The sequence below is a fragment of the Stomoxys calcitrans genome, chromosome 5 (genome assembly GCF_963082655.1).
Source record: "Stomoxys calcitrans chromosome 5, idStoCalc2.1, whole genome shotgun sequence".
In the NCBI taxonomy this organism is placed as follows: Eukaryota; Metazoa; Arthropoda; class Insecta; order Diptera; family Muscidae; genus Stomoxys; species Stomoxys calcitrans.
This window is the reverse complement of record NC_081556.1, coordinates 79,346,724-79,371,025: the sequence shown is the minus strand read 5'-3', so window position 1 is coordinate 79,371,025 and position 24,302 is coordinate 79,346,724. Positions and strand designations below refer to the sequence as shown.

General features: G+C 39.6%; 1 protein-coding gene across 1 annotated transcript in view; it reads right to left on the bottom strand.

Moving 5' to 3' along the window:
- The window catches only part of LOC106080685 (uncharacterized), a 563,977-nt gene that overhangs the window by 535,991 nt on the left and 3,684 nt on the right, over positions 1–24,302 (bottom strand). The window lies entirely within an intron of this gene.

The following is a 24,302-nucleotide window of genomic DNA, read 5'->3' as shown; positions in this document are numbered from 1 at the left end:
TTTTATGGGGCCAAGACTTTAAATTGAGATATCGGTCTACATAGAAGGTATATCCGATTCTGGGCCGGTCTGGGCCGACTTGGGCCAAGTTGCAGAAAAATGTCGAAGAGCCTAATACAAAGCACAGTCCCAAATTTCGGTGAAATCGGAGAATAAATACGCCTTTTATGGGCCCAAAAGCTCAAATCGAAAGATCGGTCCATATGGCAGCAATATTCAAATCTGGACCGATCTGGGCCAAAATGAAGAAGGACGTCGAAGAGACTAACTAAACTCACTCTCTCAAATTTCAGCGCCATCCGACAATAAGTGATGGCCCCAAAACCTTAAACCGAGATATCCGTCTATATGGCAGCTATATTCAAATCTGGCACGAGCTGTGCCATATTGCAGAAGTATGTCAAGGAGCTTAACTTAACTCACTGTCCCAAATTTCGGCGACATCGGACAAAAGATGCGCCTTTTATGGGCCCAAAACCTTAAATTGAGAAATCGGTCAATATGGCAGCAATATCCAAATCTGATCCGATCAAGACCAAATTGAAGAAAGTTGTCGAAGGGCCTAAGACAACTCACTGTCCCGACTTTCAGCAAAATTGGATAATAAATGTAGCTTTTATGGGCCTAAGACCCCAAATCGGAGGATCGGTCTATATGGCAGTTATATCCAAATCTGAACCGATCTGGAACAAATTAACGCAGAATGTCGGAGGGCCTAACTCAACTCACTGTCCAAAATTTTAGCAAATTTGGATAATAAATGTAAATTTGGATAAATATCGAAGGGCCTAACATAACTCACTGTCCTAAATTTCATCAAAATCGGATAATAAAGAATCTGTGCAAAGTTTCAGCTCAATATCTCTATTTTTGAAGACTGGAGCGTGATTTTCAAGGCGATTTTATTGTCCGATTTCGCCGAAGTTTGTTGCGTTAGGCTCTTCCACAACTTTCTGTAATTTGGCCCAGATCGGTCCAGATTTGGATATAGCTGTCATAAAGACCGATCTCTCGATTTAAGGTTTTGGCCCCATAAAAGGCACATTTATAATCCGATTTCGCTGAAATTTGACACATTCGTGTCGTATATGGTTCAGATCGGTCTATATTTGGATATGGCTACCAACAAGACCAATATTTTGTTCTACAAAATTGAGCAATGACTTGTGCTTGTTAGGCCACTCAATGTCAGTGTCGAATTTGGTCCAAATCGGACCATTTTTCGGTATAGCTGCTATGGGGGCATAAATTTCACATTTTTCACCGGATTATGACGAAAGGCGGTTTACGTATATACACAAGGTGGTAGATTTCCAAAGTTTGGCGCGGCCGAACTTAACGCCTTTTTACTTGTTAGGCAAACAAAGGATAAAAGAAATGAAATCCTATGCTATTAGAACTATATCATATTACCATAATGGAATGAATGTTGGAGACCATAGTAGAAGTCTTTGTGTAAAATTTTAGCCAATTCTAATAAGAATTGCGTCCTTTATAGGCTGATGAAGTAAAATAGGAAGATCGGTTTATAAGGGAGTTGTATCTTTCATATCATGACACAGACCAAATTTGACATGAAGGTCATAAGAGAAGCCCTCTTGAGGCTCAAGAAGTCAAGATCCCAGATCGGTTTATATAGCAGCTATATCAAAACATGGACCGATATGAACCATTTACAAACCCAACCATCCTACACAAACCAGAAGTATTTGTGCAAAATTTCAAGCGGCTCGCTTTACTCCTTCGAAAGTTAGCGTGCTCTCGACATACAGACGGATGGACATGGCAAGATCGACTTAAAATGACATGACGATCAAGAATATATATACCGTTGAGGTATATGTGAGGCCTCCTTTTTATAGCCGAGTCCGAACGGCGAGCCGCTGTGTGACCCCTATTTGGAGAGAAGTTTTACATGACATAGTACCTCACAAATGTTGCCAGCATTAGGAGGGGAAAACCACCGCTGACTAGTTTTTCTGATGGTCTCGCCAGGATTCGAACCCAAGCGTTCAACATCATAGGTGGACATACTAACCTCTGCGCTACGCTGGACATTCTAATGAATATACACCAAAAACTGTGATCCGTTTATTGTGCGCAATTAATACTAAAATAACAGAAATCACGAAAAAATATAAATTAGGAATACCGTGCTTCTTACAAAATTCCTTATTGTTTTCCATTCCGCGCCCCAACAAAGTGCCGGAGTCTGTTAACCGCGAAAGCCGGGCAATGACATAAAAAATGTTCTAACATCTCACCATTATGTCCACACGCCCTACACATGCTAACACTTCCCACATCATTCAACATTGCCTCATCGTAGCAACTTTTGTTTTTAAGTGCAACAGATACATATATATCCAATATATTTGCAGATTTATCAAAAAATCAGCAGTTTTGTTAGTTTGAATAGCTGACTGAAATGTTTACTAAAGCAAGAACCCAATGTCTGCTAAAATAGCAGTCATGTCTGTTTTTTATTTAGCAGACAAAAACTGCTGTTATAGCAAACTTTTATGCAATTTTGAATGGCACATTTCGTTGAATGTATGCAATCATCAAAGCAAACCCTCTTCGATACTATTAAATGACCGCGAAATTAACAGCTTTGTGTCTGCCAAAAAACCTTCAAAGAACTTGCCAAATGGTATTCACGGTGTAGGGTTAGGTATAAGATTCAGCCTCAACCGAGCTTAACGCTTTTACTTGTTAAAGACTTTTCTTTCCTTTGGCAATTTTGACAAGTTTAATGTTTACCCACGATAATAAAAAATTCTCTATGTGTGCTGAACATACATGAAAAGAAAAATGTCGCAATGAAAACAAAATAGTTCTACCCTATTGACCAACAGTCTTTTGTCCATCAAGAAGGGGCACACCTTCAGCACACACAGTATTTATTACAGAAACCTGCAGAGAGAAAATATGAAAGTCGCCATTCCCTTATCGATGGGTGGTACTCAAATGTGTGGATGGGCATGATGGGAGTAAATAAAGATGGGTGTGTTTGTGTAGTTTGCAATCTAACAACGTTTTTGTTTCAATTTGCCATTTTGTTCATGGCCCTGGTGTGAGGAAGCAGGGGTGAAACGGGCGGGTAAGACGGAAGGGTCAATTTGAAATTAAACCTTGGAGACAGGAATGGAGATGAAGGTGGATATGGTTGGGTCAACAATAATAGACTACTGCCAGTGTCAGCAACTAACAGTGCTGTCGTCACCGTGGCCGATGTTGTTTGTAGCTGTTTGTACTTGGTCTTGACGTAGCTGTTTTTGTTGTTATTGTTATTGTAGAAATGGCTACAACAACAGTTTACCCAAATGATTATTGATTATTGCTCTTGCCAGCTTCAAACACAAGCCAACACACACATCTACTAACCAGCCCACATACACACACACACACGCTGCCTCACTCAGTAGAATATACGTATGTATGTATGTACATATTTGGCTAGTTTAATACACTCTTGCCGATAATTGAATGAATGGCTTGCTTGCCACACACATACGAGTAAGCCTCACACATGCACTCATTCACTTGGGTGCGCCTGTGTGTACACCCATTGCCATCAAATTTATGCAAATTGTGTTTAACATATTATTAACATCAGCACACACAGCCAGACTTATGTGTCATTTAAGTGCTTGTGTTGGTATTTTGAGTTTATGTTTATTCAAGCTTGGCATGTGACCAACAAAAGTGTTGCCATTCAGGCTTAACTAACTAAGGCGGAACAAGAGACTCATAACCAATTATAGCTCCTTCAAAGCTTGGAATACAAATTAGCCTCTCCCCATCAACAATATTAAGATATTATAAACTTTGCTGTTTTAAAATCAACTAAAGCACTAAACTAAAAAGAGAGCAAGTAAAACAAGTAAGAGCGTGCTAAGTTCGGCGGGGCGAATCTTATATAATTCCTTCATGGATCGCATTTGTGGAGTTCTATGCGCGGTTTCTCTTTTTAGGCAAACAAAAAATATTGAATAAGAACTGTTATGCTATTAGAGCTATATCAAGTTATAGTCCGACTCGGACCATAAATGAATGCCGAACATTGTAGAAGTCACTGTGTAATATTTCAGTTCATACGGATAAGAATTGTACCTTTTAGGCTCAAGAAGCAAAATCGGGCAAAAGGTTTATATGGGAGCTGTATCAAGCTATTGATCGATTCAGACCATATTAGACACGTATGTTGAAGGTCATGAGAGAAGCCTTTGCACAAAATTTCTGCCAAATCGGATGAGAATTGCGCCCTCTAGAGGCTCAAGAAGTCAAGATTCAGGATAGGTTTATATGACAGCTATTTCAAAACATGGACCGATTTGAACCATACTTAACGCAGCTATTGGAAGTCATAACAAGTCATGCAAAATTTCAGCCAAATCGGATGAGAATTGCGCGCTCTATTGGCACAAGAAGTCAAGATCCGGGATAGGTTTATATGACAGCTATATCAAAACATGGACCGATTTGAAGCATACTTAACGCATTTGTTGGAAGTGATAACAAAACACCACGTGCAAAATTTCAGTCAAATCGGACGAGAACTCCGCCCTCTAGAGGCTCAAGAAGTCAAGACCCCAGATCGGTTTATATGGCAGATATATCAAAATATGGACCGATTTGAACCAAACTTAATGCAGTTGTTGGATGTGATACCAAAACACCACGTGCGAAATTTCAGTTAAATCAGACGAGAATTGCGCCCTCTAGAGGCTCAAGAAGTCAAGACCCAAGATCGGTTTATATGGCAGCTATATCCAAACATGGACCGATTTGGTCCATTTATAATCCCAACCGGCCTACACTAATAAAAAGTATTTGTGCAAAATTTCAAGCGGCTAGCTTTACTCCTTAGAAAGTTAGCGTGCGGACAGACGGACGGATTGCCTCAGATCCCCAATCGATACTTGGAAGGCTAAGGGAATGTTATCCCAATCATTCAACTACCGAATGGAAGATTGGATGAGGCTGATGGTGATCGGAGACAGTATTCATACTGAACTCCGGCTGTCTCGCAGACCTCAACAAGTCTGAAGGAGTTGTATCCTACGGATTCAACAAGCTAAGACTGAAGGTGTGGAAGGAATGAGGAAGTTAGGGTGTCAACGAAAGGGGTGAGCTGCTTATCGCATATATTATAAGTTGCAATCTAGCGATCAGTAATAAAGGAACGAAAACGACCTTTATTGCCAGGAACAGGCAGCAGGTACTAAATAGATGCTACCTTTGTATCGGAAGATCTAAGTGGAAGGATAATCAAGTGGGAAGTGTTGGATGACCACAGCTTCTCTCATCATCGGTATATTAGTTCCTATCCCGTTCCGATTATTTCTATCCCTTCTAGATCAGACAAGGAAGTGAAAACTGCGGAGGGCATAGACATAATGGTCAAGCGGATCATGAAGGCCAAGGGGCAAATAGCGACCACCCCAGAAATGGTTTGTTTAAAGAAAAGCTGCCGAAAACTCTTCAACGAGGCGAAGGGCATCACACAATTGCGATGTCTATAAGGCGGAGAACATTGAGTTGAGAAAATACAAGGGCAAGCTGAGAAAGGCTCAGAACAAATCCTGTGCGTAAGTCTGCACCTCCATGGAGAATACATCTGAGGACTCTAGGCTAATGAAAATCCTATCGTATAACGGTGGGATATATTCAGAAGACAGAGAATCTATGGGCCATGTCTAGTAACACACATTGACCGGGAAATTCTCCAACCAAGAACGTGGTTCTAGAAGAGGCTGTCACTGGTATGCATTTGTCGGAGGCTATTGTGGAAATTGTATCTGAGCCGAAATCCTTTGGGCGATAAAAAGTTTCGACTCCTTTAAGTCGCCAAGCCCTGATTATGTATCACCTGTTAAGCCCTGATTATGTATCACCTGTGTCCGACAGACTGGCTCCTTGACTTAGGGAAATATACTCTGCTTGTATCAGCATGTCATATATACCTGCAGAATGAACGAACACAAAGGTCATTTTCAATCCGAAAGCAGGAAAACCTTACCACACGAAGGCGAAAAATGTTCGTCCTATTAGTTTGTCATCCTTTACGCTGCAATCTGTAGAGAGGTTGAAAGAAACATATCTTAGGGCAAAGATCCCTGGCGATCGCCTGTCTCGGCAACAGCATGCGTATAGTAAGGGCAAGTCCACTGAAAGGGCTCTTCACAACCTAGTCGCCTACAGAGAGGATTCTTTCGCAGTCAAGAAATATACAATGACAGCATTTCTTGCCATTAAAGATGCTTTCAATAATGCAAAACCGACGTCAATCATGAGGGAGGAGTTTCTAGGCATTAACACTACTCTAAGAAAGATATGATATGTTTCTTTCAACTTACTAAAGGATGCATTACGTCAGGCCTGAGATCTGTAGATCTAAAAAGATGGACCAGCAGAGGAACACCTCAAGGAGGAGTATTGTCTCCTCTACTTTGAAATATAGCCATTAACAAAAGGTGTAAAAGTAGTCGCCTATGCTGATGACGTGACAATAGCGGTTAGGGAAAGTTTCCCAGCACTCTAAGAGATATACTTCAGGAAGCTTTACGTGCGACAGCGAAGTGGGCTACCGAAAGTGGTCTAGTCGTAAGTCAGTGCAAAACAGAAATAGTTATTTTCAACAGAAAATACAAGTTACCTTCAGTGGCACCTGTCTACTTGGGAGGAAGAATGTTCCATTTAATGAAAGCGCAAAATACTTCGTTGTTTTGCTAGAAAGGAAATTGAACATCAAATCCAACATTTTGGAAAAGGCAAGAAAGGTAACTATTGCCCTATACACCTATACGAGGGCTATTGATAAAAGTTGGGGGCTTAAACCACGCGTCATGCACTGGGTATATTCTGCAGTTGGTAGACCTATAATGCTATATGGGTTTGTGGTCTTTGGACGACTACTCAAAAGTCCACCTAGTGTTCAATACTCATCCGGATCCAAAGAAATGCTTGTGTGTGCATCACAGAAGCACTAAGGACGACACCATCTGATGCACTGAATTTAATGTAGCACCTAATGCCTCTGGACATTGTGGCTAGACAAATTGCTGCGACCGTTGCTATGAAGCTAAGGGAACTTTCCCTTTGGTCATGCGGCGCCTTCGGACACTGCGTTATCCTTGATTGTTGATTACAACCTGCCTTAGCCGCTTTTTGATAATAAAAAGTACTGTACAACTACTGCACATTCGAAAATTATGTGGCCTGGTCTAGACTTGAAAAGGTCTACCGCTTTACTATCGGAAATCATGCTGACACACTGAAGGTTACCAGAAACGAATTTTGCCGAAGCTGTGAGGAAGTCAAGGAAAAAGAGACTGTAGAACATCTACTGTGTGTGTGTCCCGCGCTGGCAGTCAGAAGGAGTTCCGCTTTAGGTTCTCATTTCTTTGAACACCTGTCTGATTTAGCGGAGGGTTTTTTAAAGCGATCTGAATGTTCAACGATAGGAACTAGAAGGCATCTTCCTTCTCCTGTTCCTGTGGTATCACAATGGCCGAAAACGTCTAAGTGAGTATGATATTTTAAACCTAACCTAACCTATCCTACCACTTCTGGAGACTTTACAAGCGCATTTAACAACAGATCTAAAAAGTTGTCTGATTCTATGACTTCCGATATGTGTATGGAATTTGGTCGAATTCAGCACAGATTTTCGTCCAATTTTAAGTATTATTGCAACAATGTGGTAATTTTTATTCGCTTATTACTTTTTGGCATATACCACTCTCTTATGACTGTTGATGATTGTAATGAATTTTATGAAAATTGATTCAGATACAAAAGTAGCTCCCATATATATATGCACCGCTCTATTCTCATTTAAAGAGTATTAACAATTTTAACCGAGATAGGGTATGAAGTGTTTCATTACCCATCTGAGCACCTATGCCGAAGTCCACCAAAATCTGTATAGCAGCCAAATGTTGATATCGACCTATTGACATTTTAGGGATAAGTGCAGAGTATTATATAGTCGTCACTGCATGGCTGTTGTCTTACCTTGCTTGTTAAAGATTGTAATACGATTTAAAATTGAGAGTGACAGACAGGAGATATCTGCACTTTCTTATGATTTAAGTCTTTTAAATGGATCAAGAAATACACTCAATGGCAACACTGGCAACTAAAAACGAATAGCTAAAACATTCTAACAATTCGGAAATCCCTCTGCTGTGATGGCGGTAGTGATGGTGGTTCTGTTCCCATTTGCGATTGGAGTGGTCTTTCATGATAATGTCTCGCCAACTTGGCTGCTTTATTGTTTTATGCTAATGCGAAACTCTATTCGCTTCGTTGGATAGCGCATTCATAAAGAAAAGGACGATTAATGTCATCCTCTTAGCAGATATTGGCCATAGCGTTAGCTTGGTCCCTACTGAAAAACAGTGGGGGGCATAGACATTGTCATTGAAATCAGTCAAAACTATTTTAATAAAATCTACATAAATAAATTTCGAATATTTAACGAATATAATACCTTTTTTGCTTAGTGTTCATATATCAATCCTATACACATACATATTTCCCCATGAACATTTCATTTAGGAACAGAACAACATTCGTATCATTGAATGTTGTCAGATTCAAGTTTTAACTCAGTGATATGGGACCTTATTTTCTATGCCGGGTCCAAACGGCGTGCCATAAAGTATATATTCTTGATCGTAATGACATTTTAAGTTGATCTAGCCATGTCCGTCCGTCTGTCGAAAGCACGCTAACTTTCGAAGGAGTAAAGCTAGGCACGTATAAATAGGCCGAATCGGTCCATGCTTTGATAAAGCTGCCATATAAACCGACCTTGGGTCTTGACTCCTAGAGCATCTAGAGGGCGCAATTCTTATCCGATTTGGCTGAAACTTTGCATAAAGGGTTTTAGTATGATATACCTGCCATATTGTCCCAACAACTTTGCCAGATATAGTCTAAATCAGTCCATAACCTGATATAGCCACCATATAAACCGATCTCCCGATTAGACTTCTTGGGCTTCTAGAGGGCGCAATTCTTATCCAATACGGTCTTATCCAATTATGCATATGTTTTGGTATGACTTCCAACAATTGTTCTATGTATGGTCTAAAATGGTATATAACCTGATATAGCTGCCATATAAACCGACTTCCCAGTTTAATTTTTTGCGCCACTGGAGGGCGCAATTATTACTCGATTTGCCTAAAATTTTGGAGGTGGTGTTTTTCCATGACTGGTGTTTTTTTATTTGAAAAAGTCATTCAAACAACTTGTTTGGGCTTATATCGGCAGATTGGACAATATGGCAGGTATATCCAAATAGGGTATGATGTGAACCATAACCGGTTAGGAGATCGGTTGACCTAGCCCAACTCAATGTTCCAAATATCTGATGTTGGCCATATTCGGTTCAGATTTGAGGCGCCTTTTACGAGGTTAGTCACCAGATCGTTCTATGTGGCAGCTATACCACATATATATATAAATTTGGTCCGATGTAAACCATCTCCGTTTCGGATATCGGGTGGTTTAGTCCAACTCACTGTTCTAAATTTCAACGAAATCGGATAATAAATGAGGCTTTTATGAGCTATGGCCCTAAGTTGGCAGATCAGTCTGTATGACAGCTATATCACAATATGCCCCGATTTGAACTATATTCGGTTTGGATGTCGGTAGGCTTCTTAATACAACTCAATGTACCCAATTTCTTTGAAATCGGGTAATAAATGCAGCAGTTATTGGCTTAAGACTCTAAATTTGCCGATTGAACATCCGGCAACTATATCTAAATATGATCCGATGTGGACTACATTCAGTTTGAGTTTCGGGATGCTTTGTATAACTCACGTTCCAAATTTCATCGAAATCGAGTAAAAAATGCATGCTATGGGTTTAAGAACTCGAATAAGTAGATCGGTCCATCTATCAGCTATAATCATTGGACGGCCTATGGGGAGTGGGCTAAGCACGAATGGTTTTTCGATATTTGGTTCGAATCCGATATTTGACCTAATCCAACTCATAGTTCTAAATTTCAACGAAATTGGTCTGTAAATGCGTCTGTTGTGGGCTTAATACACTTAATCGGCAGAATGGTCCATATGGCATCTATAACTAAATAAAAAGTAAAAGCGTACTTAGTTCGACCAGGCTGAATCTTTTATACCCTCCACCATGGATCGCATTCGTCGAGTTCTTTTCCCGGCATCTCTTATTAGGCAAAAAAGGATAAAAGAAAAATTTGCTCTGCTATTAGAGCGATATCAAGATATGGTCCGGTTTGAACCACAATTAAATTATATGTTGGAGACCTGCCAATTCGAATAAGAATTGCGCCCTTTGGGGGCTCAAGAAGTAAAATAGAGATATCGATTTATATGGGAGCTGTATCGGGCTATAGACATATTCAGACCATAATAAACACGTATGTTGATGGTCATGAGAGGATCCGTCGTACAAAATTTCAGGCAAATCGGATAATAATTGCGACCTCTAGAGGCTCAAGAAGTCAAAATCCCAGATCGGTTTATATGGCAGCTATATCAGGTTATAAACCGATTTGAACCTTATTTGACACAGTTTTTGAGAGTAAGAATAAAATACGTCATGCAAAATTTCAGCCAAATCGGATAGGAATTGCGCCCTCTGCGAGCACAAGAAGTCAAATCCCCAGGTCGGTTTTTATGGCAGCTACATCAGGTTATGAACCGATTTGAACCCTACTTGGCACAGTTGTTGGATATCATAGCAAAACACGTTGTGCAAAATTTCATTCCAATCGGATAAGAATTGCTCACTCTAGAGGCTCAAGAAGTCAAGACCCCAGCTCGGTTTATATGGCAGCTATATCAGGTTATGAACAGATTTGAACCATACTTGGCACAGTTGTTGGCTATCAAAACAAAACACGTCGTGCAAAATTTCACTCCAATCGGATAAGAATCACGCACTCTAGAGGCCCAAGAAGTCAAGATCCAAGATCGGTTTATATGACAGCTATATGAGGTTATGAACCGCTTTGAACTATACTTAACACAGTTGTTGGCTATCAGAACAAAATTCGTTGTGCAAAATTTCATTCCAATCGGATAAGAATTGCGCACTCTAGAGGCTCAAGAAATCGAGACCCAAGATCGGTTTATATGGCAGCTATATCAAAACATGGACCGATATGGCCCATTTACAATACCAACCGACTTACACTAATGAGAAGTATTTGTGCAAAATTTCAAGCGGCTAGCTTTACTCCTTCGAAAGTTTCCGTGCTTTCGACAGACAGACGGACGGACATGGCTAGATCGACATAAAATGTCGAGACGATCAAGAATATATATACTTTATGTGGTCTCAGACCAATATTTCGAGTAGTTACAAACAGAATGACGAAATTAGTATACTCCCCCCATCCTTCGGTGGAGGGTATAAAAAGGATAAAGAATACATATTCCTATGCTATTGGAGCTAAAGGGTGATTTAGGAAAGTTTTTCAAAAAAACCCATAAAATTCAGAAAAATCCATGTAATCTTTATTTGAATCGATAGTACGGTCTTATAATTTATTTTTGAAGATTATTTCATGCAAATGTTGACCGTGACTGCGCCTTAAATGGTTCATCCGCTTAATTCAATTGTAGCATACTCTTTCTAACATTTCGGCCGGTATCTCAGGAATAAATGCTTCAATGTCGCTTCCAATGCGTCAATTGAAACGGATTTGTCTGTATAGACATTATTCTTAACATAGCCCCACAAAAATATAGTCTAAAGGCGTTAAATCGCACGATCTAGGCGACCAATTGACCGGTCCTGAACATGAAATAAACTGTTCACCGAACTTGCCTTTCAATACATCCATTGTTACGCGTGCTGTGTGGCACCGTCTTATTGAAACCACATGTCATGCAAGTCTTGCATTTTGGGCAAAAATAAGCTGGATATCATCTCACGATAGCGCTTACCATTCACAATCGACAATTCTGCCTATTTACTTACCCGTTGGGCCAAAAATGAGCTTCTTCGCTTAATGTAGCAAGCGCGCTATGAACTTTCTTAACAGAGCACGGCACGCATTTTGATAAAAAATTAAATAATGTGCAAGCGATGTTTGATAGTGAAACACAACACGAAATGTGCGTGAGCTGTTTAAACCAGTGTTGCCAAAAATATAAGAGCTAAAAAACCACCCTCTATATCTGATTAACGGGAACGGAACGATTGGGTGCATTATTGATTTGGAGAAGTCATTGTGCAAAATTTCAACCAAATGGGATAAGAATTACGCCCTTTAGAGGCTTAAGAAGTAAAATCGGGAGATCGGTTTATATGGGAACTACATCAGGTTATGGACTGATTCAGACCATAAGCGGCACGCATACTTGGGGGTCATAGGAGAAATTACTATGCAAAAATTCAGCCAAATCGAATAGGAACTGCCACTGCTAGGGGCTCAAAAAGTGCAATGGGAGATCGGTTTATATGACAGCCATATCGGTTTTTGGACCGATTCATGCCATTCTTGGCACGTATGTTAAAAGTCGTAGGGGAAGTTACTATACAAAATTTCTGCCAAATTGGATAGGAATTGCGCCCTGTAGAGGTTCAAGAATTATAATCGGGAGATTGGTTTATATGGGAGCTATATCAGGTTTTGGACCGATTCGAACCATACTTGGCACATCTGTTGAACTATACTTGTAAATCTGTAGAAATCATGACGACCAAGAATATATATATACTTTATTAAGTCTTTGACCAATATTTCGAGGTGATACAAATGAAATGAGTAAGTCAGTATACCCCCATCCTATGGTGGAGAGTATAAAAACCGACTTGGCCCATTCAAGAACTTCGCCTGAGTATGGCAAAAATATGGATCAGTGTCAAATTTCAGCTCAATATCTTAATTTTGGAAAGCTGTAGCGTGATTACAACAAACAGACCGACGGACAGATGAACAAACTGACAAACACGCGGACATCGTTAAATCGTCTTAGAATTTTACAACGATCATAATTGTATGCACTTTGTGGGGTCGGAAATTGATAAATAGTATATTTATTTATTCATTTATTTACTTACACCCGCACAACTAGAATATAAAATTCTTATAATTAAAGTACGGGTAATTTCTCCAACAATTGTACATAGTAAGCGATAGATTTTGAAGAAAAATATGTATATTTCCATCTCTATAAATTGAATTAGTTCTTGGTCATTGTAAAATTCTACAATTCGATCCAGCCAAACTACGCTCGCCTTTACTTGTTTCGCTTCAAGTACGCCTGAGTAAATCTTTCAAAGGTTTTTAATAGTTTGACCTTCCTGCGTTTACCCAACTAATTGATTGATTCTGTATTAAAAGGCAAAAAAAAATCCCCCCTCTACTATAGAGAACATAAATGAAGTGAGCGCTCCCACTCACAGTCATACATGAGCATTAGAAACATTTAACCAGCAATTACCATTTGTAGACACATTAAATGTTATGAAGTCCCCTCTGTCACATAAAGCCATTAGGAAAAGTTTTGTATGTCTCTTCCCAGCCCATCCTGCTATTAGAAACTACAAAAAGGGGGGCAATACACTATCAATTTTCTATAAACTCCTCAATAGGACATATATTTCCCATACTTCCACACATTTGTTCTTGCAAGAGTAGAATAAGCTTGGTGGGTGGTGGTTTGAAGAGTACAAAGTAATAACATACACTTTGTTCTATTTATAACAGTAGTTAACAGCTGATAATGGTTTATATCTATTACAGACACCATTACGAATCTGTAAACAAGCAACATAAACTTGATACACGCAGAATAAAATCACTTTTACAGAAAGTAATAAAATTTGCTTTACAAGCAAGCATCAAGTAAGAGTAGAAACTTCCCGATTACAGGCTAAACATTCTCTAGTAGTCGACGCACAGTGGGAGAAAAAAACTAGTAAAATACATGCCGTGTGAGAACGGGTAGAGATATCTCTTTGAAATTTAGAGTGTTTAAAGCTGAGGTGTAAGCGAGATCATGTGCAAAATTTTAATGCCCTATGTGGTTCGGGCGCCTCTTGGCCCAGCAAAACGAAAATCGAACCACAAATGAAGATTTGGCAGCCCGAATAATTTTCGAAACGACGTGGGGACCAAATTAGGGGCCTGCCAAGAGGCGTCCGGACCACCTAGGGCCATGCTCTCAGCATTAAACACTCGAAATTTCAAAGAGATATCTCTACCCGTTCTCACACGGTATATTTTTATACCCTCCACCATAGGATGGGGGTATACTAATTTCGTCATTCTGTATGTAATACCTCGAAATATGCGTCTAAGACACCGTAAAGTATATATATTCTTGATCGTCATGCCATTTTAAGTCGAACTAGCCATGTCCGTCCGTCCGTCTGTCTGTCGAAAGCAAGCTAATTTTCAAAGGAGTAAAGCTAGCCGCTTGAAATTTGGCACAAATACTTTTTATTGGTGTAGGTCGGTTGTAAATGGGCTGAATCGGTCCATGTTTTGATATAGCTGCCAAATAAACCGATCTTGGTTCTTGACTTCTTGAGCCTCTAGAGGGCGCAATTCTCGTCCGATTTAACTGATATTTTGCACGTAGTGTTTTGGTAGCACTTCCGACAACTACACTAAATATGGTTTTAATCGGTCCATGTTTTGTTATAGCTGCCATATAAACCAATCTTGGGTCTTGATTTCTTGAGCTTCTAGAGGGCGCAATTCTCATCCGATTTATCTGAAATTGTGCACATAGAGTTTTGGTATCACTTTCAACAACTGTGCTAAGTATGATTCAAATCGGTTCATAATCTGGTATAGCTTTCATATAAACCGATCTTGGATCTTGACTTCTTGAGCCAATAGAGCGCGCAATTCTCATTTTTGTTATAACTTCGACTAAATGTGCTAAGTATGGCGTAAATCGGTATAGAACTTGATATAGCTGTCATATAAACCGATCTGTGATCTTGACTTCTTGAACCTCTAGAGGGCGCAATTTTCATCCGATTTGGCTGAAATTTTGTACAACGGCTTCTCTCATGACCTTCAACATACGTGTCTAATATGGTCTGAATCGATCAATAGCTTGTTACGGCTCCCATATAAACCTATCTCCCGATTTTTCTTCTTGAGCCCCTACAAGTCACAATTCTTATCCGAATGAACTGAAATATTACACAATGACTTCTACAATGTTCAGCATTCATTTATGGTCCGAATCGGACTATAACTTGATATAGCTCCAATAGTATAACAGTTCTTATTCAATATCATATGTTTGTCTAAAGAGAGATACCGCGCATAGAACTCGACAAATGCGATCTATGGTGGAGGGTATATAAGATTCGGCCCGACCGAACTTAGCACGCTTTTACTTGTTTTTACTCGTTTTTTTCGATTTTCTCTCACCGTGCAACGTTTCAGATCTTCCAGAAGAAAACTTTCACGGCACTATAAACCCATGGTTTTTCTAAGCAGTGGCATGGCCAGTTCTGGCTTATGGTTGTCATGTCTGTGAGCCTTTGACAGTTATAACGTCACATGTGGAGGATTTAGCTATTGAAACGACTGCGACTGGATCATTAGATGTTGTGATAGGTATTAAACTCATTGGCCCGTTTAAAATAGAAATAGCGGAGAGAACTCGTTTCAGGTTGTTGCAGATAGTTGGGGATTCGGCACAAAGAGGTTCAACGTCCCTTTGCCCCAACAACAGATGTTAGATACGTATTCCTGTGGTAAACATCCATATACATAGCAAATTTCAGCGAAATCAGAGGTGCGCCCTGTAATGTGTATTTTTGCCGGCAATTCGACTTGTTCTGCTTATTAACATCAGTATGTTTAGCAATTGGTGCATCTCCTCTATTTCTCTTTATTGCCAACAAATAAACAGACTTGGAATAGCCGTAGCCTTCCAATGGGCAATGGTAATTTTATTCCATTCCAACACAATCTTAACTGTTTTTTCCCTGTGTACTTGGTTCTATTCAACCCCACGGGGGTTCCAAACCCTTGTCATTACCTAAGGCTCTTTAGAGCTTCCGCGCACCACACTGTTGTTGTGTTACGAATCCTCCTTAATACTCATGACTTTATCACACACATACACATACACACTCACACACCCATAATTATTTAATTCTACTCATATATTCAGTGTCATTCTACGACAATGTACCTTCACCAACAAACACACCTTTCTATTATTATTTTATGTAACTATTTTCCAAATAAACTTTTATATCTTTTATTGCACCATGGTATATGTATAAGTGTGTTTATATGTATGTGTGAGTATATCACTTTGTTGCCACGTGTGTTTAAAGGAGTGTGTCAACCAATATTTACATTGATGGCACTATTGCCTTTCCCATTCTCAGTTACTTTCTTTATAGCCGTTGTGAGTGAGTAAGGTGAGATGTTTGCTTAGGATACATGTTACGTGTGTGCATGTGTATGTGTGCTTGTGTTTTGAAGTGTCAATGTCGACGTTGCTCCATTACAAACAATTTTATATTGAGTACAACTGACTGTCTATGTTATTGTTTTAAACCCAAACAGACAGGTGAGGAATTGTGTAGGCCTTCGGGAATCAGACCGGTTAATAGTTTTTTTTTCAGAAACTGAACAGAGGCCTCGGTTATAACTAATAGAGACTTAGAATAGTTGTGAAAAAAACTTCGAACTTAATTTGGAAAAAAGTATGGAAATTTTTAACTTCAAATGCATGTCTTTACTAATTTGTATTATGGGGTCCTATTCGAAAAAGCCAAATATTTTACCTGAATTTATGACTCTGTTTTGTAATACCCACCATCATGAGATGGGGCTATACTAATCTAGTCATTCCTAGAGATGGGGTTTTAGAGAAGCCGTTGTACAAAATTTCTGCCAAATCGGATGAGAATTGCGCTCGCTAGAGGCTCAAGAAATCAAGATCCCAGATCAGTTTATATGTCAGCTATATCAGGTTATGCGCCGATTTGCGCCATACTTATCACAGTTTTTGGAAGTCAAATAGGTTAAGAGTTACGTCTTCTAAAAGCTCAAGAAGTCAAGACGCAAGATCGTATTATATGGCAGCTTTATCAGGTTATGAACTGATTTGGACCATACTTCGCACAAATTTTGGAAGTGATATCAAAACCCTACGTGCAAATTTCAGCCAAATCGCATGAGAATTGCGTCCTCTAGAGGCTCAAGAAATCAGGACCCAAGACCGGTTTATATGGCAGCTATATCGAAACATGGACCGATTTGGACCATTTACAATCCCAACTGACATACACTAATAAGAAGTATTGTGCAAAATTTTAAGCGGCTAGCCTTACTCTTTCAAAAATACGCGTGCAGACAGACGAACGGACGGAAGGACAGACGAACGGCAGACAGACGGACGGACATGGCTAGTTCGACTTAAAATGTCACAATGATCAAGAATATATATTTTGAATATATATTTGATATGATATATAATGACGAAATTAGTATACCCCCATCCTATGGTGGAGGATATATAAACAGAAAGGAAAGGCAAAAGTCAAGCAGAAATTACTATATAATACCCTACAGCACCGAAACAAAGTACTACTTTTAAAACATGGAACCTGGAAATAGCCCCCATATAGATCGATCCGCCGATTTAGGGTCTTAGGCTCATTAAAGCCACATTTATTATCCGTTTTTGCCAAAATTTGGGACAGTGAATTATGTTAGGCCCTTTGACATCCATCTTCAATTTGGCCCAGATCGATCCAGATTTGGATATAGCTGCCATATAGACCGATCTCTCGATTTAAGGTTTTGGGCACACTTATAATCCGAATTCGGTGAAATTTGACACATCCGTGTCGTATATAGTTTAGATCAGTCTATATTTGGATATGGCTACCAAAAATTCCAATATTTTGTTCTACAAAGTCAACAAAATGTCAGTGTCCAATTTGGTCCAAATCGGTCCACTTTTTAGTATAGCTGCTATGGGGGCATAAATTATACATTTTTGAATAGAACCTTGTAAGTACCTAAATTGAGAATACTACAGCCTTAAAGGGCCATATCAGATGATAGATATATATGGGAACTATATCTAAATCTGGACCGATGAAATTTTGCACACTACTGAGACGTCAAATAAACAACGCTTGCAAATTATTGAATTTTATTTTCAAAATACGTGCTCTGTTTAGAAAGTTCCACGCACGCTTCTTCCATTTTACGATCAAGCTCATTTTTGGCTCAATAGGTACGTAAATAAGTAGGATTGTCGATTTTAAAGTGGAGATCCGCCACAAACATTGCAAGAGCTAGCAATGCATCCAGAAAAAGTCACAGTTTGGTGCGGTTTATGGGCTGGTGGCCTCATTGGACCGTACTTCTTCAAAGATGATGCGAAACGTAACGTAACTGTGAATGGCGCTACCGTGAGATGATATCCAACTTTTTTTTTATCCACAATGCAAGAGCCACATGCCACACAGCATACGTAACAATGAACTTATCGAGAGGCGAGTTCGGTGACCATTTTATTTCACGTTAGGGACTGGTCAATTTCTGCCTAGATAGTGCGATATAACGCTTTTAGACTATTTTTTGTGGGGCCATGTTAAAGCTCATGTCTATACAGACAATCCCGCTTCAATTGACGCATTGGAAGACAACATTGAAGCATTTATACGTGAGATACCGGCTGATATCTTGGAAAGAGTATGCTAAAATTTAATTAAGCGGATGGACCATTTTAGGCGCAATCATGGTCAACATTTGCATGAGATAATCTTCAAACATTAAATGATATAGACCGTATATCGATTCAAATAATGATATCATGATTTTTCTGAATTGTATGTTTTTTTTTTTTTTTGAAAAACTACCTCTCCCTCCATCACCCTTTATATGGGAGCTATAACTAAATCTGAACGCATTTTGAATACGAATATGAAACTTTGCACACCGTTCTGGAACGTCAAATTAAAAATGTCATGCAATTTTTTTAACGATCGGACAATAGTTGGGTTGACTACGGCCCTCAAAGGCCCTACCGGATATGAAAAATATACAATATATAGGAGCTATGTCTAAAATTTAACCGATTTGTTTCAAAATCAACATCATTCGTTCATGGACCAAAATTTTATGACAATTAGACAATTAATGCAACCTGTACCTTGATCCCAAGAATACATGGACAGACAGGCAGACGGACGGACAAATAGACGGACATAGCTAAATCGAATCAGGAAGTGATTCCAAGCCGATCGGTATATTTATCAGTGGGTCTTCTTAATGTTGCACTGCACAAAGTTATAATACCATGAACACTCATAGAAAAAAGTGTGCTGAAAACAAACATTACAAAAGGCTATGCCAGGCATGTGCACATAAGTAGAGCAATAATAATTAAAATCATCTCCTTCAACACAATTTCTAAAAAAAATTCTAAAAAATGCATAAAGTAATCAAAACAAATAACGGACAACCATAAAAAGTAGCATACTAATACAGCAGCCCTATGTTTTATGAAACAGCAGTAATGTCTTCTTTCCCATTTTCTGCAGACAAAAACTGCCGTTTTAACTAAAATTTTTGCTGTTTGGATTAAAAAATTTGGTTGAGTGTATCACAGTGGTGGTGTAGGGTATAAAAGCCACCCACTAAACATGAATCACAAACCCAAAAAGGTGTGCAAACATCAAAAGAGTGCCAATTTGCCCTTGAACCTTCCAATAAGGAACAGTCGCAAACTTCTCACATATCAATGAGTGCTGTCCGATTCAAGTTTAAGCTCAATGATAAGCGACCACCTTTTTTTAACGGAGACCAAACGCCGTGCCGCAGTGCAACACCTCTTTGGGAAGAAGTTGTACATGGCTGCCATACCAAATGGCACAGTACCTCACAAATGTCACCAGCATTAGGAGGAGAAAACCACCGCTGATAATTTTTTTTCTGATGTTTTCATCAGGATTCGTACCAAGGCTTTCAGCATCATAGGCGGACCTGCTATCCTCTTAGTGTTCTGTTATGACTTCCAACACTCGAGTGAAAATATGTTCAAAGTCGGTTTATAACCTGATATAGCTCCCATGTTAACCGATCTCCTTATTTGACATCTTCAGCCCCCGAAAGCCGCAATTGTTGTCCGATTTGGCTGAAATTTCGCATGAAGTTTCGGTGGCCTTCATCAATAAGAAGAATGTGTGCAAAACTTTCAAGCGGCTAACTCTACGCGCTCCACAGCTATCGTGACTTCGTTGCAAATGGGCCATATCATTTCAGATTTGGATATAGCTCCCATAAAATGCGGTTCTTCAACTTTACTTCTTTAGCCTCTAGTAGCCTTAATTATAATGAGATTGGGCTGATATTTTCCACTACTGATATTTTCCACAGTTACGAATTCCAACTCTCGTGCGAAAATATGTTCGAAATCGGTCTATAACTAGATATGGCTCCCATGTTAACCGATCTCCTGATTTGACATCTTGAGGCTCTGGAAGTTGCAATTATCATGTTCTGTTATGACTTTCAACATCCATGGTAAGTATGGTTCCAAATCGGTTTATAACTTGATATAGAGCTGATCTCCCGACTAGCATTATACGTCCCCTAGAAGCTTCAATTTCTGGCACCTTTGGCAATGCTTTGGTATGCAAAGTAAAGGGTGATTTTTTTGAGGTTAGGATTTTCATGCATTAGTATTTGACAGATCACGTGGGATTTCAGACATGGTGTCAAAGAGGAAGATGCTCAGTATGCTTTGACATTTCATCATGAATAGACTTACTAACGAGCAACGCTTGCAAATCAATGAATTTTATTACCAAAATCAGTGTTCGGTTCGAAATTTTGACAAATTTTGTTCAGCGATGAGGCTCATTTCTGGTTGAATGGCTACGTAAATAAGCAAAATTGCCGCATTTGGAGTGAAGAGCAACCAGAAGCCGTTCAAGAACTGCCCATGCATCCCGAAAAATGCACTGTTTGGTGTGGTTTGTACGCTGGTGGAATCATTGGACCGTATTTTTTCAAAGATGCTGTTGGACGCAACGTTACGGTGAATGAACACATTTCGAACCGAACACTGATTTTGGTAATAAAATTCAATGATTTGCAAGCGTTGCTCGTTAGTAAGTCTATTCATGATGAAATGTCAAAGCATACTGAGCATCTTTCTCTTTGACACCATGTCTGAAATCCCACGTGATCTGTCAAATACTAATGCATGAAAATCCTAACCTCAAAAAAATCACCCTTTACATATATAAGTATGCCCTTCAACAAAGTTGTATTGTGGAAATTTTTTGGCAGAATCCATTGTGGTGGGCTCCTAAGATTCGGCACGGCCAAACTTAGCACTTTTTACTTGGTTTATTTTCACCAGGTTTAAATGTGACGTATCAGATATAAACCTTTCTCTATATCCACCAACAAAGGATAGGGATATAATCATTTTGTCATTCTCTTTGCAACACATTATTTCCTTGGTCCTCGTAAAAATCAAAGACGACCTAGCTATGTCCGTCTGTCCATCCGTCTGTCAATTGAAATCACGCTGCAGCCTTTAAATAAGGAAGATTTGAGCTCGAACTTTGCACAGTTCTTTTTTGACCATAGACAGGTCAATTCGAAGATGGGCTATATCGGACTATATCTTGATATAGCCCCCACTTAGACCGATCTCTTGATTCAGGGTCTTAGGCTCATAAAAGTTGCATTTATTAACAGACTAGGCTGATTTGTTTAAAGATCCCCGATATTTGTGCCGAATATAGCCCAGATCGGTTTTTATCTTAATGTAGCCAACATATAGACCGATCTCCCTTTTTAATGTCCTCGGCCCATAAATGCTACATTTATTGCATGAATTCGCCGAAATTTGGCACAGTGAGTTGTGTTAAGATTCCCGACATCCCTGAATATGGTCCAAATCACTTTATATCCTAATATAGCCCCTATATGAACCAACTTCCCCATTGAAGGTCTTTCACAGATAAATAGTGCATTTATTATCCGATTTTGCTTAAATTAAGTAGAATAACAATGTTAAACCCCTACACATCCTCTCTGAATATGGTGCAGATCGGGTCATATTTGGATATAGCACTGCGGCACGGCGTTCGAACTCGGCTAAAAACTTCAATCGGATAGCACTCATTGATAAGTGAGAAGTTTGCCCCTGTTCCTTAATGGGTAATTTTGCATTTTGACGGTCAACAACAACGGGACACTTCTAGGGTACAAAATTTCCATCAAATATGAAATATTTATAGAAATATTTAAGACCACCTTCAAATGATTGACAATTGTGTTTATTGTAGCGGGGGATGCTATTCTAGCGATAGGCAGTGTGTATAGAATTACAAAATTTGAAGGATATCCAAAGGTCTATTTCCAATTGCAATCATATATGACGAATAGTTCCGACATAGTTCCAGCAGCAGAGAAGGGAACAATGAAATCGAACTTGATTGTAGGCGCTATGATTCTAATTTGGCTCAAGAAAACGTATAAACGTTGCGTATACTTTACGTAGCTTTTAAGTATGATATGTATACGCTCAGGAGGGCCAATTTTAATTTGAAGCAATGCTTAAATACCAGTGACGGGCACACTAACACAGTTGAAAATAAAAAATTGTGTTTGTATGGGTGCAGTTAATCTCTAAAATAACAACAATGACATCGACCGAACAATGGCACACGAGCTGCTTATACTATTCGTGTGCTTGTATTCGTTTTTCCTATGCCCGCAAGTATAAGAATTTATTTGCTGCAGCCCGCGATTGCGATAAGAGAGTCTCAGTGAGGGGCCAGTTGGCACTGACTCTTACTTAAGTACTGAGTGCCAATGGTACTCGAAATGACAAGGCGAGTTATTGCCACCTTCAAATAACCAATGGTCAACATCAGCGTTTGTCCCAGGTTAGTGGCGGCTGGAGTCGAGCGTCAGATCTTGAAACAAGTTAGTCGGAGGTTGAAACAGATTGTCCCCAGGTTTTCTTCGGGGGTTGAGAGACTAGCCTCAATCCATTAAAGGCAAAATTTAAAAAAACAGCTTAATTTTTGCTATGCCCTGACGGAAAACAAGGACGAGCAAGCCAAGGATATTTTCTACGAGTGCCAAGAGAGAGAATAGGACTGCTGCCCCGCCCTAGATATTAAAATCGTTCCAGCAAATTTTAAACGCCTGGGTTCGTATCCTGGCGAGAACATTAGAAAAAATGTTCAGCTCTGGTTATCCCTTCCTAATGCTGGCAACATTTGTGAGGTTCTACGTCATGTAAAAACTTCTCCCCAAAGAGGTTTCGTACTGCGGCACGCCTTTCGGACTCAGCTATAAAAAGGAGGCCCCTTATCCTTGAGCTTAAAACTTTAATCGGACGGTACACATTGATATTGAAGTTTGCTCCGGTTCCTAAAAGTAATGTTCATGAACAACATTCGCATTTGCAGATAATGGGTTGAGGCTAATATATTTCGCCACAGCAAAAAACATGATAGCCGGCAACGCCAGATTTCATCATAGAAAATTCACAAAGCTCCAAATCAAAAAGTAAGGAACCAAATTGATCACATTGTAGTGGATGAAAGGCATTCATCCAGCGTGTTCGATGAACGATCGATCCGAATCTTTACCTTGTTGCAGGAGAAATGTAGAGCGAGAAATGTACGATCTGCACGGAAGCTGGACATTAAAAAGCTGCAAACACAACAGATGACAACAGCATACTCCGCTCGACTGACCCAAGTGCTTGATGAAAGAACTCCTTGTCCTGACTATATAAGGGCGCAGTGGCAAACCATGGCCCACTCCATGAAAAAGGCCTCGAAATCCGTACTTTCCGAGAAACCAATGGTCTAAATTCTAGTGAAGCCAAGAATGCGGCATACAGAGCAACCCTGCAATCAGATGCAGGAGAAATATCGGAAGAAAATGAAAGAGGAGAAACTTTAATTCCGCAGAAAAAAAAGGAAATGGAAAGACGTAAGTGTGAGCGAATTGAGAGGTTCAAGAGTCACACAAAAGTCCGAGAATTTTGCCAAAGAATTAAAAATCAAGCCGATGGCTTTGGTGTAGGTACATCCTCCTACAGAGACAAAGGAGGAAATCTGGTAACTGTTACCGATTGTAAACTTAGGATATGGAAAGAACATTTTTCGGAGCTGCTAGCGTTCGACAGTCGCGGCGAAGAGGATATTGCAGAACCCATCCCTCCTAATCAAAATGAGGACCAAGTAGCAGTGACCTGACTGAAACAAAACAAGGCAGCAAATTCCGATGGGTTGCCGCTGAA